General features: G+C 43.3%; 1 long non-coding RNA gene across 2 annotated transcripts; it reads left to right on the forward strand.

The window, feature by feature from the left end:
- Positions 1 to 4,607: 4,607 nt before the first annotated feature.
- On the forward strand, positions 4,608 to 16,349 carry LOC128352939 (uncharacterized). 2 transcript variants are annotated; one of them, XR_008320724.1, is made up of 3 exons: positions 4,608 to 4,727; positions 9,253 to 9,337; positions 15,872 to 16,349. It is a non-coding gene; the product is annotated as an uncharacterized LOC128352939 (long non-coding RNA). The 2 variants fall into 2 exon arrangements; XR_008320723.1 differs by lacking the exon at positions 4,608 to 4,727 and adding an exon at positions 5,723 to 6,382.
- Positions 16,350 to 16,823: the final 474 nt, after the last annotated feature.

Here is a 16,823-nt window from a genome sequence, read left to right on the forward strand (position 1 = left end):
AAGGACGTCCCCCCTCCTGCATACCAAGGTGCCCGGGGCACGAGCGTGGTGCCTTCTCTCAGCGTGGCTCCTCCTCCTCCTCCCAGTTCACTGCTGAAAATGGCAGAAGGTTAGGGGGAAGCCATTTAATCCGGTGGTCATCGCCCAGATGATCACTGGCCAAGGATCATTTAACCAAGGCTAAATGCCGGGTTAAAAACTCAGGCTGGGCGTGGGGGCAGTGCCATGATCAGGTGTGCATGTGAACATGGCATATTTGCTGACAACCTGAGCACACTAGTCTCTGCTTGCACACTGATCTTTGGTGCACTGTTCAGGGACATAGCAAGGTTGGAATGGGCTGGGCCCAGGACAAAAAGTGAAAATTGGGCACTGACACAGACACAGACACCCCTTCTTCAGAGAGGCAGGGGGGGAGTGAAGATCAAGTTGCTGCTCATCTGGCAGCCCCTCCTCTCCCTCAGGGCCCAGGACATTTGTATCCACCCACCTGCTTGTTTAATTATTGCTTAACCCTGACACTGCTCCTGTGATCCCTCAGTTAGTGAACAAGCATTTGTTTTCCTTTTTTAATAAGTTATAAAGATGAAGCTGTGTAGATGAAGCTGTGTAGAGATTTATATCTCTAAATATAGTAATTAAACAGCTACATGGTATAAAAGAACTAAGAAACTTTTTTAAAAAAATAATCAGACCATTGATCTGTGTAGCTCAGTATTGTCAGCTCTGGCAGGTCATATCTCTGCAAGATCCGTAGCAAAGATGTTTCTCAGTCTGGCTAGATGAGGTCCTTTTCATGAGAGATGCTGGGATTGAATATGGGACTTTATGCAAAGTAATTTTTTTCTACAGTAAAACTGTGATTCCTCTTTGTGAATGTCCAAAATCCTTCACATTGCATACAATAATCACAGTAATTTTTACCATAACCCTGTAATACAGATCAGGATTACTATCTCCATTTTGCAGGTGGGGTGGCTACTGAGTCTAGCAAAGTCATAGTCGATAAATAATTTGAATCAGAGCCTCTAATTCACATCACTGTCTCTAGACACTATGACATACTGGCTTTTGAGTGCTGTACTACTACAGCCATAGAAAAATAAATTATTCTATATTGTGACAAGCTTTAAAAACTCTTACAGTGACATGAAACTAATAGGGGAAGATAGGAGATTCAGAAAAGCAAAGTTCAGATAATGAAAATACTACAGTGGTCAGTTTTGCTTTAGCCTAGTCTCAATTACTAGAAAAGTTTTAGATTATGATCTCTTAGGCAAGGGAGGGGGAAATGCAAGTTATTACTGATACCTAACGATCCAGGCCTCCAGGTACTAGTGACATGCAAACATAATATAATCAGTATTAAATGAATGAATGCAATCCTCCACAGCTTGCCCAGTAGTAAGTCTGTTGATTTGAGTCATTATCTGGAATTTAAGAGACATAACAAAACTAAATTCTACTTCATTGTAAATCCCTGATTGTATCTGGAGTTATTTTCAGGAACTTTATGGTACATGCTCCCAAACCTGTGTGCAGTTTCCCATCTGAAGCAGAGAGTTTGACACCATAATCTCTCCATATTGTGACTCCGGTTAAAATGAAATTTGATTTTTTTTTTTAAAAAAAACACATTTCTGTGGGAAGGGAATTAAAGAGCTAGCAGAGTATGTGCTGTTCCATAAGGTTCACGTGGACTTTGTCTGCTGTATCACTAAAATATAACAGAAGAGATATTCTTATAAAACCTTCAATGGTATGGCTGAGCATGTTAGGGATATGTCTCCTGTAGTTACAGAGTCACATACTCTAGTGGCTCACAGGTGGAAAGAAAATTATGGGACACACAAAGTTAAAGGGTTTATTTTAAAGGACAGGACAAACCCCTCTGGCATGTCAATTTTATGTTCCTTCTCTCAACACAGATTCTTTTGCTTTTAATTTCAGGTTGTGAACTGCCCAGGAACTTCTGTATGGAGCGGTATAAAAGCAAATAAACAAACACAGGTAAAGACGAGAGTGTGATCAAAGCAGCACATTAACATAATAGGAAAAAAATGGCTGAATTCAGACGTAACATGAAACCGGAGTTAAAAGGGGCAGAGTTTGGAACTCCATTATGTCTGAATTCGTGCAACCACAGTTTCAAGCCAAAAATGACCTGCAGTTTGGCTCACCAGACTCCAATTTCAACCTTCGATTTGAACAAAGGTTCACTGCTGAGACCTCCAGTTTGGCCACCAAAGCATTACATCCAGTCCTGGATGCCACCATAACTGTTGTTTCGTGCCCATTTTCAAACCACAGTCACAGAGGCAGCAATGTAGACCCACCTGGGAATGTGGCCACTTCATGGCTGTTGTGCTTCTCACTGGCTGCCTCTCTAAACATCAGCCCTGTCACCTCTCCAGCTATGGAGTTGCCTGGCAACAGTGATGCCACCCATCCCAAGCTTGTCAGCCTGTTGAGCCGCACAATCACACAAGGGCATTCCCTCTTCCCACTCTGTCCCTCGCTCCCCCACTTGGCAAGCAGAAATGAAAGTGGATAGGGATGACAGGCATGGCACTAAATGCGTGGCTTCCCGAGACTGAAGCAACAAGGATGTATGTTCACAAGCACACACTGTGGGTGGCAACATAAGCAGAGCATCCCATCACAGCACCAGGAAGGGAACAAATGGCTGGGTGTGTGTGTCTGGCATTGGGTTTAAAATGTTGCCCCTACTAGGAATTCTTGAGCAGCCTGAAAATAAAGCATGTTTTGTGGAAACTTGCTTGTGTGAAATGAATTGAAATGCAATCCAGTTTGCTTAAGGCTTTCTTAATATTGATGGTTAATACAATACTGTCAATTTTAAAAGGAAAGCCTAGTGGAAGCCTGGGAAAAGAAAGGGAAAACCCTTAAAATAGTTCTAGAGTTTGCCTAGAGAGAGAGCAACAGGGTTGTAAAAGTATCTACTGAACCATAAAGCAATAAAGGTTTTATTTTTCCCCCCTCATAATCTTCTCGCATTCTGGTGTAATGCTTGCAGTCTTTTTGCCAAAATATTACAGCCTTAGAATCAAATACAGGGTGATACACAGAACTAAACCCATGCTAACTTGGCAAAGAGGCACCTTTTAACTCGGTGAGTCTCTTTATTTAGCAGGGGGAGAGTAACTGGCCCTATCCACCCCCAGCACAGTACCTCCAGTGACTGTTGCTGGTGTCTATCTTATGTTTCTTTTTAGATTGTAAGCCTTTTGGGGACAGGGATCCATCTTATTTATTTAATACTAGTATTTTTAAGCCCGTTATGATAACGGGCGCTAGCTTTCTATCCCGTCTTTTCTGTCTCTCTCTCTCTCTTTCTGTCTCTTCCGCCCCCCTTGTCCCCTCTCTCTTTTTGTTTTTTGTTTTGTTGTTGTTCTCTGTTTTTGTTCTTCCTTATTTTGCTTTTACTTTTTTGGGGGGGGTGTGTGTGGATGAATAACGGCCAAAATGGCCCATGAGAAGGTGGCCGCCCCCGCCTATCGCCCTCCCGCGCACCCAGCTGCCGGACCCCACCTTACCCGCTCCAGCCCGAAGGAGAGGAGAGGAACTCGGGAACAGAGCTACTCTCTGTGTTAAGCTGCTGCCCATACTGTCGCAATGGACGCAATAGGCGTCCTTTGCGTCCATAGCGGCAGTTTGAGCAGTGACTTAGCACAGAGAGGAGCTCTGCTCGTGAGCTCCTCTCTTTTCCCTCGGGCTGGAGCGGGTAAGGTGGTCTTCGGCAGCTGGGAGGGCGATAAGCAGGGGCGGCGACCTTCTCATGGGCCATTTTGGCCCTTAATCTTTTTGGGGGGGGAGCGGGGAAGGTGATTTTGGGCAGCTGGGAGGGCGGGTGAGCAGGCGGCGGCGGCGGCTGTAAGCGGGTGGGAGCCTCGTTGGCGGCTTCGCCGCCACCTCGCCCAGCTTCCCCCGTCTCGGTCTTCCCCCGCCGCCATTGCCCTCGCCTTTTTCAGGGCGGCCGCTTCTGGTTGCCTCGGCCTCCTCTCGCCGTGCCGCAGCTCATGGCTGAGGCGGCGGCTCCGCCGCCGCCTCGGCCACTTTCCCCCGCCGCCACACACCGGCTAATGGCCACCCATGGCTGTGGGACACTGGTGTCTGCGGTCCTGTGTCCCTTGGGCTCTTCTGGGCCTGCGCTTCGCGCAGGCCCAGAGCAGCCCAGGGAGGCAGGGACGCAGATCCCCAACGTTCCAAAGCCACAGCCACTCACTTAGCCTTTTATTATATACTAGTATTTTTAAGCCCGTTATGATAACGGGCGCTAGCTTTCTATCCCGTCTTTTCTGTCTCTCTCTCTCTTTCTGTCTCTTCCCCCCACCCTTGTTCCCTCTCTCTTTTTGTTTTTTGTTTTGTTGTTGTTCTCTGTTTTTGTTCTTCCTTATTTTGCTTTTACTTTTTTGGGGGGTGTGTGTGTGGATGAATAATGGCCAAAATGGCCCATGAGAAGGTGGCTGCCCCCGCCTATCGCCCTCCCGCGCACCCAGCTGCCGGAGCCCACCTTACCCGCTCCAGCCCGAAGGAGAAGAGAGGAACTCGGAAACAGAGCTATTCTCTGTGTTAAGCTGCTGCCTATACTGTCGCAATGGACGCAATAGGCGTCCTTTGCGTCCATAGCAGCAGTTTGAGCAGTGACTTAGCACAGAGAGGAGCTCTGCTCGTGAGCTCCTCTCTTTTCCCTCGGGCTGGAGCGGGTAAGGTGGTCTTCAACAGCTGGGAGGGCGATAGGCGGGGGCGGCAACCTTCTCATGGGCCATTTTGGCCCTTAATCTTTTTTGTGGGGGAGCGGGGAAGGTGATTTTGGGCAGCTGGGAGGGCGGGTGAGCAGGCGGCGGTGGCGGCTGTGAGCGGGCGGGAGCCTCGTTGGCGGCTTCGCCGCCACCTCGCCCAGCTTCATTTTGGGCAGCTGGGAGGGCGGGTGAGCAGGCAGCGGCGACGGCTGTGAGCGGGCGGGGGCCTCGTTGGCGGCTTTGCCGCCACCTCGCCCAGCTTCCCTGTCCCCCGTCTCGGTCTTCCCCCGCCGCCATTGCCCTCGCCTTTTTCAGGGCGGCCGCTTCTGGTTGCCTCGGCCTCCTCTCGCCGTGCTGCAGCTCATGGCCGAGGCGGCGGCTCCGCTGCCGCCTCGGCCACTTTCCCCCGCCGCCACACACCGGCTAATGGCCGCCCGTGGCTGTGGGACACTGGTGTCTGAGGTCCTGTGTCCCTTGGGCTCTTCTGGCCCTGCGCTTCGCACAGGCCCAGAACAGCCCAGGGAGGCAGGGACGCAGATCCCCAACGTTCCAAAGCCACGGCCACTCACTTAGCCTTTTATTATATAGGAAGGAGGATTTCTCTGTGTAAACCACCCTGAGCCATTTTTGGAAGGGTGGTATAGAAATCAAATAAATAAATAAATATTGCAGAATTGATATTTTTTTCAGTAGCGATAACATTGCCTTCTTAGTTTTTTATTTATTTGTTTTGTTTATTTGTTTGTGTTGGAATAAGAGAAAAAAACAGTTGAATAATGGGCTTTCCCCCATTATCTTTCATAATGTAGATTGGCCTCTAGAGTTATTGTTCTACAGAGTTTGTTAGATTTGTCCTGTTGAAGCTTGCTTAGTTTGAGTATTCTTCTGAACAAACTAAGGAAGCCTCAGCTGGACAGATCTAACAATACTGTAGAACAATAACTCTAGAGACCAAGCAACATTATGAAAGACACCTTCTTGGTACTTCAGGTGTGGCCCTGATCTGATGTTGTGCTTCAGGGGACTGGGCCTATTTGATTAGGTCAAATAGAAATCAAAAGATTGCTTCCACATGTGGCCAAAAGTGTAATATCTTCCCCTAGGTATGGTTGTTAGGCATACCCACAACCAGTCACTTTGTTGGCCTGACCTTGGGCTTGAAGGAGCAGCAGACAATGTAGGTTTAGGAACCTTCTTTATTCACACAAGACTGCAAGAAACTCTGGGCAGCTTGAATTTAGAAAACAGAAAGCTAAGCCACACCCAACCAAACATAACCTAATCTTAAAGAGACAGGACATATATACTACAAAAGCAGCAACCGTCTGAAGGCCGTTCTCCAACCCTTGTACTTGATAGGCGGGCCCGTTATCTTTTTGGCTCCTGGTGGCAGTGGGGCAGCAGCTGCCACGTGTGGCTTCTGTGCCAAAAGGACTGCCGGAAGACTGTTTTTTTCATGGACCTAGGCAGTCCTGGAAATGGCTACTACAGTTGCCACTGTCCCTAAACAGACAGTGGGCTGGTTCTCACAATCAAGCGCTGGCTAGGAGGAGTGTTCAGCCAGGCGCCAAGCTCTCTGCGTGTTCCTGAGAAATGGTCATGTGTTGGCAAAAACTGAGGTAGGAGGAGGGGGGGTGATCATGTGCTAACTGTGATCTGGGTAAGATGGCGTGGGATGTGCTTTTCATCCACCCTAAGTAAAGTGCTGGGGACACTCAGTAAAGTGCTGCTGCCATTGTACCCTCCCAAAAAAGTCTTCTAGCAGTTTTTCTGAAACAGAAGTCGTGCTCAGTTGCTGCTGCTTCCTCACGTGTGAGGGCAAAAACAAACCCGACAGAGAGACCTACCTGGTTATAACAGGGGTTGGGTGTTGAAATCTTTCCTATTTAGCCTTGAAGTATTATTATTATTTATTTACACAGTCAGACAGGTGTTATTGACTGGTTTGTTGTATCCAGACATCGAGTCCTTCCCAAGGACCTGGGATGCCAGAATTTTATTGTCAATGTTGTTGCTGTTGTTATAGATATCGCCGCAGAATATAGGCTGTTCCCAGTAAAGCTGCTTTTTGTAATTGGCTGATGGTGATTTCGGTGGCCCCTATGGTGTTGAGGTGCTCTTCAAGGTCTTTTGGAACTGCACCCAGGGCGCCAATTACCACTGGGATTATTTTGGTATTTTTCTGCCACAGCCTTTCAATTTCAATTTGTAGATCTTTGTATTTGGTGATTTATTCTATTTCTTTTTCTTCTATTCTGCTATGTCGATTATTTTGACTTGTTTTTCTTTCTTCTCGACTACAGTTATATCTGGTGTATTGTGTGGCAGATGTTTGTCTGTTTGTAGTCAGAAGTCTCATAATATTTTTGCATCTTCATTTTCTTCAACTTTTTCGATTTTATGGTCCCACCAATTTTTGGCTACAGGTAGCTTGTATTTTTTGCAGATGTTGGTCTTGTGGTAGCAAGCATGACTTGTCCCCATAGCTAAGCAGGGTCTGCCCTGGTTGCATATGAATGGGAGACTTGATGTGTGAGCACTGCAAGATATTCCCTTCAGGGGATGAAGCTGCTCTGGGAAGAGCAGAAGGTTTCAAGTTCCCTCCCTGGCTTCTCCAAGATAGGGCTGAGAGAGATTCCTGCCTGCAGCCTTGGAGAAGCTGCTGCCAGTCTGTGAAGACAATAGTGAGCTAGATAGACCAATGGTCTGACTCAGTATATGGCAGCTTCCTATGTTCCTATGTTCCAGTGTATCATACCTGCTACCTTGCCATGCCTTTGTTTGTAGTCAGTCTGTGCGATCTTTTTACAACAGCTGATTAAGTGGTCCACTGTTTCATCTGCTTCTTTACAAAGGCGGCATTTGCTGTTTGTGTTTGATTTTTTGACTTTTGCTCTTATTGCATTTGTTCTTAGTGCCTGTTCCTGTGCAGCCAGTATTAAACCCTCTGTTTCTTTCTTCAAGTTGCCATTCTTAAGCCATTGCCAGGTCTTGGTGATGTCTGATTTTCCACTTATATTGTGCAAATATTGACCATGCAATAGCTTATTTTTCCATTTTTCTGCTTGGTTCTTGACTTGTTCTTTCTTGCAGGCCTGCTTTGTTTCATAGGTGTTGAATAGTTTCTCGTTCTTGACCATTTGAAGTGCATCTTCTTCATTGTCCTTGATATATTCTTCAAGGCCTCTTTTCTCCTCCTCTACTGTTTGATGGACTTGCAGCATTCCTCTTCCACCTGAGCTGCAAGGGAGGTATAGCCTATCTACATCACTGTGGGGGTGCAAAGCATGATTGATGGTCATTCTTTTCCTGGTCTTACGATCTAGTGTCTCTAGCTCTGCCTGGGTCCAGTCTATTATTCCTGCACTGTATCTGATAACAGGTATAGCCCAGGTGTTTATGGCTCGTATGGTGTTCCAGCCATTGAGTTTGGACTTGAGGATTTTTCTAACTCTTCTGATGTATTCACTTCCCATTTTTCTTTTAACTTCAGTGTGTGCAATGTTATCAGCCTGGAGAATGCCCAAGTATTTGTAATGTTTTTTGTTGTTGTTTGTTTTCTAGGTTCTTGATGTTGCTTCCATTGGGCAGTTCTATTCCTTCTGTTTTTGTTATTTTCCCTCTTTTTATTATTAATGCAGCACGCTTGTCTAGTCCAAATTCCATTGCTATATCGCTTCTGAATATACGGACAGTGTTTAGCAGTGATTCAATTTCTGACTGGGACTTTCCATACAACTTCAGATCGTCCATGTACAGCAGATCGTCTATTTTACTTGATGTTTTAGATGCGTGGTATCCAACGCCTGTTCTGTTTAGTATTTGTGAAAGTGGAGTCATAGCGATTACAAACAACAGAGGGGATAGTGAGTCCCCTCTGAATTAAATATTAATTATTATTATTATTATTAATAATTCGATTTCTATACTGCCCTTCCAAAAATGGCTCAGGGTGGTTTACACAGAGAAACAACAAATAAATAAGATGGAGCCCTGTCCCCAAAGGCTCACATTCTAAAAGCAACTATAAGATAAACACCAGCAACAGTCACTGGGGGTACAGTGCTGGGGCTGGATAGGGCCAGTTACTTTCCCCCCGCTAAATAAAGAGAATCACCACAGTAAAAGATGCCTCTTTGCCCAGTTAGCAGGGGTTAGGTATTATCAGCCCAAACTGGCTTTGGTTCAGGCCCGAATTAATTTGAAGTGGATGGCATTTTGTTCTGGGTCGAACTGCATCCAAATGTACTGAAACTCGCCTATTTCCTTTGCTGCTGAATAGGCTTCCAAAGCTTTGCACATTTCTATACTGTACTTCCTAAGGTTCTGTGTGGCTCTGTAATTAAATTTTATAAGGGCAAACTAAAATGCTGTAGTATTGATATTGGTAAGATGCTGTGGTGTTCTGTTATTAAAAGCACAGACCAAACCATCCAATTGTAGACACCTATGTAATAACACTCTCTCTATGTTTATGTTTTTTTCTTAGGATACTTGTTATTGATTCCTTTTGGAAGGAAGCTATGATGTCCCCTTTACCTGCACAGCAGACTCATTATGGTTTCATTACTAGGGTACATAAAGGTCCTATGCTTCTTATCAGAGCCCAGGGGAAATACAGTTAAGCAATGCACCTGGAAATTTCCTGACAGAAGTACAGTTCACACACAACACATGTGGGGATATGAATGCATAGAAGCAGCAGAACAAGATCCAGCCATTGGTCCCACTGCCAAACCCCACAAACTGCTGTGAAGCTCTAAAGCAGGGTTTCTCAACGTGTGGGTCCCCAGATGTAATTGGACTTCAACTCCCATAATTCCCAACCCACGGCCACTGGGGCTGGGGATTATGGGAGTTGAAGTCCAATAACATCTGGGGACCCACACGTTGAGAAACCCTTCTCTAAAGGGAAGCTATAGGTGTAGAAATTATATGCACACAGGATCAGGTGTGCCATCACATGGAAATAGCTTAAGTGCAGGTGAATTTTATGCAGGCAGAGCACCATCAGATTTGTATGTGGTCAGTGGGTAGATTCTGTTTACCTATCCCCATTCCATACATCTTTGCTTGTATGTCATGTGAACAGGGCTTGTGTCAGGAAATCTCTATGCACATTGCTGAACTCTGAACTTTCCTGAGGAACAATGCTGTGAAATCCCTACTGCCTTCAAGCTTTGCTTGTGGGTTTCCCACAAGGCATCTGGCTGTTCACTGTGGAAAACCTTTGGTCTGATCCAGTTCTTGTATTATCCTTCAACCTTTAGCAGAAGGAAGGATATGGTCTTGAAGAACAGTTCCAATCCATTGTGTTGAGCTTAGGTGGTGCATTTTTTACTTGGTTTCTCCTTAATCCTCCTTCAGCATTCTAATGTTGATGGCCAAAATACAGTACCTTCCACATTAGATTAATGTGGTGAAATGCTATTTCCACAAAATTATGGGCTCAATCAGGTGATAGCTTCTGTTGGAGCAACCAGTAGTGATATGCTAGTTTCTTTGAGAGGCAAAATCAGTATTTTGAGGAGGGGTAGGAAGACCTTATAAGTTTCTAAAAGAAAGATAAAAGTAAGAAAACCACCTGTGAGAACAACCATAGTGGTTGCTGCTTCTGCTTAAAGGAAAAGATGCTTAGAGAGTCAGGTGGAGTGTGATATCTGGTTGTGACATGTTATAGGGATGGAAGGAGCTGTGTAAATCAAGTAGGTGTTAATAGCTTTTAACAGCTCATTGTGCTTGCTTGGTTAAAGTTTTCCTTGGCTTGGCTGGCTGTACAAGTGTGAGAGCATCAATGCAGGTTAGATTCTGGATACTACAGAAATGCTTCAATACTGAACTCCGAAAGCAGTTGCAGGGGTTCTTGCTACATTTCATGTTTCATGCTTCCCTGTTTTTGTCATATTACATCATCTCAGACACCAGTGTGTGAGCTGACATTAATCTACATCTGCATGCAAAACCCATGATAACTGGAAAGAAAGTCTCCTATTACTCACCAGCTATTGAGCTTGTAGAATGGTGGTATATAAATGTTTTAAATAAAGACTGTATTAGTTTTGCCACAGTTCAAAGGTACATGACTAACAATTTGACAGAAGATCTTGAAATTAGTTACTATGCAGTGCAATTTGCCGTATGCTTACTTGTAAGTAAGGTCCATCCTGCTCAATGGAATTTACTCCTGGTAAATGCTTTTTTAGGATTATAGGATTATAAACTTGTGTGGATATGGAGTACCCAAGGTGTCAAGCGTACAAAGAGATGGGTATGCGAGCAACTGTGATTAGACAGAAGCAGCCCTTTCAGGTTTTGAAAAGCAAAGGATGTTTTTTTTAAAAGTCTCATTTTCAGTTTCCAGGATAATTTGGTGCATTGTTTCACAAAATTTAGGCATGGTTCATTCTAATGTGCTCTGGGGGACATTCTGTGCACTGTCAATAAATAAATAAATAAATAAATAAATCTGTGCACTGTGAAATAAGGTTTTGTATAGTTAAGCATATGAGGTTTAATAGGAACTAGGTTGATTCTTTAAAAGAAATAGAAGAGAACAAGGGGGGAATGAAAAGAAAATGAAGATGCATACTATTCCTTACAATCTTCATAATGTTGTTGTTGTTATTTATCATATTTTTACACCGCCCAAAACTTACATCTCTGGGCGGTTTACAAGATTAAAAAGTAAAAGATTAATTAAAAACAAAAACAAAACAAAACAAAAATTTAAAAGCAAGAAATGTAAAACACAATTTAAAATTTGTAAAACAATATTCTAAAAACAACATTCAAAACAATCAAAACAATATCAGTTAAAAGCCTGGGTGAAGAAATGCATCTTTAAGAACTTTTTAAAGGATGTCAGAGATGGGGAGGCTCTTATTGCACTAGGAAGCGCATTCCAAAGCCTCGGGGCAGCAACGGAGAAGGCCCATCCCTGAGTAGCCTCCAGACAAGCCAGTGGCAAATGCAGACGGACCTCTCCTGATTATGCTAATATGTATTTATTATATTTCTATACCACTTGATATAGAAATCTCCAGGCAGTGTACTGTTAAAACATAACAAATATAATAATACAAAATAGTTATAATTCATAAAGCAGGTAAGAATCTCAGTGATTAAAAACATATTAAAAATTAATAGTGTATTATAGGACTAATTACCTGATGAGTCAAATGCATTTACTGACATCTACCGAACCCTACTTATACAGTGGCCACATTCACACATTATGCAGAAATACAGTTCCAATGGACCCATGGTTTTGCTCCCCTCTTCTCCCCCCTCCCCACCAATTCTCCTGTCCACATTTGGACAAAATGGAGAGTGTCCTCTCTGGAGTCAGCGAGATTGCAGAGAGGAGAGGGAACTGGCTGTGTGGGCTTCCTTCTTGCCTGAAGGACAGCCTGCACAGCCAATCACGCAGGGAGAGAGGAGCTTTCTTCCTTAACTCCAGTCTGGCTGAATGCAGTCTCCAGTGCTGCATTCGGACATAACAGAGACTCTGTGGACCCTCAGCAAAACTTAAATGAAGGGTTCAAATTGGAGTCTCCAGACTGAAACCTTGGGTTACAGAAGGGATGGGACTGGAGTTACACATATTCAGATGTAACAGTAAGGAAACCTTAGGCTCCTGAAACTCTAGTTCCCCATTACGTGCAAATGTGGCCAGTATATGTTACATAGTAGTACAAAACAAACATAGAAAAAAGAATTTCTAATTTCCCTTCTCTCTTTCCTTTCATTCAGTTACAAAAAGGAAGGCAGCAGGGAGTAGGTGGTATGCAGTTGGCTGCTTGTGTAGTAGTAAAAAAAGCTTACATAAACCACCAAATACTGTGGGCAGGGTGGATGGGTGGGTGGAGTTCCGGGGCCTTCTTTTCTGTTGCATCTGATCACCTTACTGATTTCCAGCACTGACCATCAGCCTTAGGGATAAAGTTCATAGCACTCTTGTATTACATTGATTTGATAGGAACATCTGGATTTGGCATTCATGGCCCAATCAAAACACAAAGGAAGGGATCAGAGTTTGGCATCCATATTCCCAGGAACTATCAATAAGCCTACCACTCATGTTTTAAGAACCAAGATGAAAGGAAAAACAGATAAAAATGTTGATCTCTTTGCAGGTTTGCCACAAAGAAAATGCAGAGTTCATCCTTCTCAGAGATGTTAGGAAAAGGCTTCAAAATCAGTTGGTAGTCACAGAGCCAAAGCAGATTTGACAAAGGAAATCTGACTAGGATTTCTTTCTTACAAATATTATAACCAGCTGCAGACTTAGATTGGTACCCCAGCACTGGAAGGAGAGTGTGTTAGTCCTTTCCCCTTTACAATTTTCCTGATTTTAATCTACCCCTGCAGCAGTGACCACAGAAAAGAACACACAGATGCAACATGTATCAGTGTCTGTTATCTAGTACCGTATAGGTACCACTGTTAAAAAATCATAAATCTATCTTTAGTAAAGGAAAGGTTTCATTTATTCCAGAGATCCATTTATGAGATGGATCCTGAGATGCCTCTATGATTCAATAATGTGAAAAAGCAAAATTTCCAAATACTTGTCTAATAAGTGCTACACACCAATAAATATGTTCCTATGTAGTGCATGTGAAGGTGTAGTGAGTGAGATATATACCATATTATCAGCATAGCAGCTTAGGCCTACTTAGCTGAATGTCATCAGTCCCAGCTAGATATTTCTTTTCTACTATTGGTATTCATATGACATTTACCGCTGCCCCCTTTTTTAAAATCCTGGGTGGAAAAACTGAATTATACATGCACATATATCTGTAGTAGAGGAAGTTAAAATGTACCATTTGCCTGGAGGGCCTGCAATTAGGGATTTGCCAAGTCAGCAACATGCTGTAGGGGAATCAAGGAAATCTCCATTAGAATGCCATTAGGACCTGCTGAGATTATCTGCTTTCTGCATTGTATACACATTCTGTTAGGATTGGAAAGAATTTGTATGTGTTGGTGGGGGGAGGATGTGCAGAAACATTCCTTCTCACTGAATATTATCATTGGCCTTAGCAGGTTTGTTTAGATGAGAGTAAATGTCCTTCATATATCCTGCTGAATGTGGCTTTAGCTAGGCAGGTCTATGGGCTGGCTGTCTTTTCTTGGCCTGTTGGGCCATTGCCAATGCATGTATTAAACAGTTCATGCAGAACTGCTGAAGCAACCAACATTCAACTGAACCTCAGTCTGACCCTAGATAACGGATTTTCAACTATTGCCATTATGAATCTTCCTAAGTTGAGAAGATAATTGTCTGAGCTCCTCCAAGTGCAACAGGCCAAGTCTATACTATAAATGTAGATTCTGGCCTTTATGGTTGTTCAGATGGGCTTGAAAGTATGTGGGCAATGCCTGGTGACACTGAGAAGCCAGAAGGGTCGCTAAATAAGATTCTGCTTTGAGCTGCAGGGCTTCGTGGCCCTGTAACACTCTTTGCCCTTTGCCATGGCCTAATGGAAGCAGAATAAATTATACAAAATGGTACAAAATTTCAGAGTAAATTATGCAAAACATGTACAAACATTTTAGATTTGCTGAAGTTATGCAGGCTATATGATGATATCAGGTTTTTTGAGTGAAGAGTATAGGTCGCCCTCTTGCTGAAGGGTAACCTAAATTCTCTATACACACATAGAGGCCATTCACATGATCCCTGCTATCTCCTATCTTCCCCCCAGACAATTCACTGCTGAGTGAAGCAGCCTAAGGACACATGATCCCAGCGCCTGGGTTAAGGGCATGTTCATGCCCTTGACCTTGACTAAAGGATGGGCTTTGAAGTGGGGTTAGGTGGACGGGCAGCACCGGGATCCATGCAGATCCTGGCACTGCACACAAACAGCCTAACCCAGGCTTCATTGGGTCCTCCCAAAATACGATCATCTGCAGAAACTGCTTGGGTTGCTTATGATAGCCTGTCCTTGGCTTTTTAGGTAGCAAGACTGAAAAACCTTTCCTTGGAAATCTTGGGAGAGTTGCTGCTAGTAGGAATAGATGCTATGGGCTAAACCAGGGCTGGGCAACCTTAACTCTCCAGCTGTTGCTGAACTGCAACTCCCATCATACATCAGCCACAATTGATTGAGGCTGGGAATGTTGGGAGTTGTAGTGCAGCAACAACTGGAGATCCAAGGTTGTCTACCCCTGGGCTAGATGAACCAATGTGTGACAGCATAAGGCAGCCCCATATGTTAACATTTTGTTCCTAAATTTGCTTGAATATTCATTAAAGCATTACAATTACACCCATGTATGTATTTATCATATTTTAATACTGTCTGATATGTAAATAGGCAGTGTACAAATTTTAATATAAAAATCACAGATTAAAATAAATAAAACACAATAAAAACTATATAAAACAAATCATTAAAATTATTTAAATCAATTCTAATTAAAAGCTTGCGAGAACCGGAGAGTCTTGAAGGTCTTCCTGAAAATAGAGAAGGAGATGCTCTTATTTCAACAGGGAGCATATTCCATACCCTTGCGTTCCTCTTGCATTTGAGATCTGAGAGCATCCAGAATTTGCACAATGCCAAGCTGCCAAATATTTAACCAACAAGGCAAATTCTATCATATAAGCTCTTAAAAAAAAAAAAAAACAACCCCAAAAACCACACCTTATCACGTGAATGCGGTACCTGCCAACAGAAGTAACCTTATCAAGCGATACTTGTATCATGTGTTTACTACCACCCTGTTGGATTATGTTGAACAGGATTTTCAAGCAATTGAGCTGATTGCCTTAAAATCTAGTAGTTGCTGTTGTTGTTCTTTGTTTGTTTGTTTAAAAATCAAGTCCTTGCCAATGATCTTGGTCTACCAGATGCTAAACAGAAAATTCAATTACAACTGAATTATAATTCTCTATGAAAAAACAAAACAGGGTGCATAATGGAAAGCCCAACAGACCCATAACTGTGGAAATGGTGGCAGGCGCCGCTGTAATGCAGAACATCAGTGGCAAACGTACCTCCCAATTCATGTCTGTTGCTAAGTGTTTAGTTACTGTAAATGCTTTAGATTTTGCATAATTTATGTAAATTATTAAACACCTGTTCTCTTCCCAGGAAACAAGAAGATGGAACTGTCTCCTCGGCTTAATTGATTCTTGGCGTGAGTTAGCATTGTTTTCTCAGTGACTACAGAGAAACTGTAGCTGCCTAACGGTCAGATTTTGTTGGGAAGACACAGATGTTCAGAACCTAGCATTCAAAAAGCAATATCTCTTATTATCTTGGAGGAAATATCCTTAAAACTTCTTTTGTGAATCAGTTGTAATTAAGCATGATAAGACATTTGGATTTGCTTCCATTCACTAATGTTATTTCTTATGTATATTGTGAGGAATAGGGAGAGGAGAGAAATAGAGAGAGGAGACAGAGTGTTGACTGACCTGTTTTTTGTTAAAGCATCTAACACGATTAAGTCTTAATATAGTCTTTGTGCTTCTGCATGGATGACATTGCTTTGCAAATGTGAACTCTATATTTTAAAAAACAGGGCTCTAATTAATGCATATCATTGAGAAAACATGGAGTGTTCCTTTCTCCAACATGCATATAGCTTCCTATGTGAATATGTGTGAATATGTGCTTTCCATTCAACAATCCAATCAGACAAGTCTTTGCCAAGCTTCTGCTATTCTTTTTGGGCTGCTTTGGCAATTACCTCCTTCTCTGCCCACCGAACTGGTGCATGCTATTGGGAAAGTGAACACACTGAAGAGCATGCCTATTCTGTCATCTTTCCTGGATATCCTGACATCCTCCTGGCACATCCCTTTATTGCATGGGAGGGTGACTCATCTGAACCACCGATCTGCATATAACCAAATACCCATAATTTGGATTGTGACTGGAGCAACAGTTCAGATGAGTGCCATAGCCCACACAATAAGCACACCATCAAAAGACATCAGGATTGGCATATTCTTTGCATAAACACCCTCTTAATTGCATGGGCCAGTTCTGGGGGTAAAGTAGCATCAGAACTAGTCCTTTGTCTTTTTTGGAAAAAATA

Source organism: Hemicordylus capensis, chromosome 4 (assembly GCF_027244095.1).
Source record: "Hemicordylus capensis ecotype Gifberg chromosome 4, rHemCap1.1.pri, whole genome shotgun sequence".
NCBI classification, from domain to species: Eukaryota; Metazoa; Chordata; class Lepidosauria; order Squamata; family Cordylidae; genus Hemicordylus; species Hemicordylus capensis.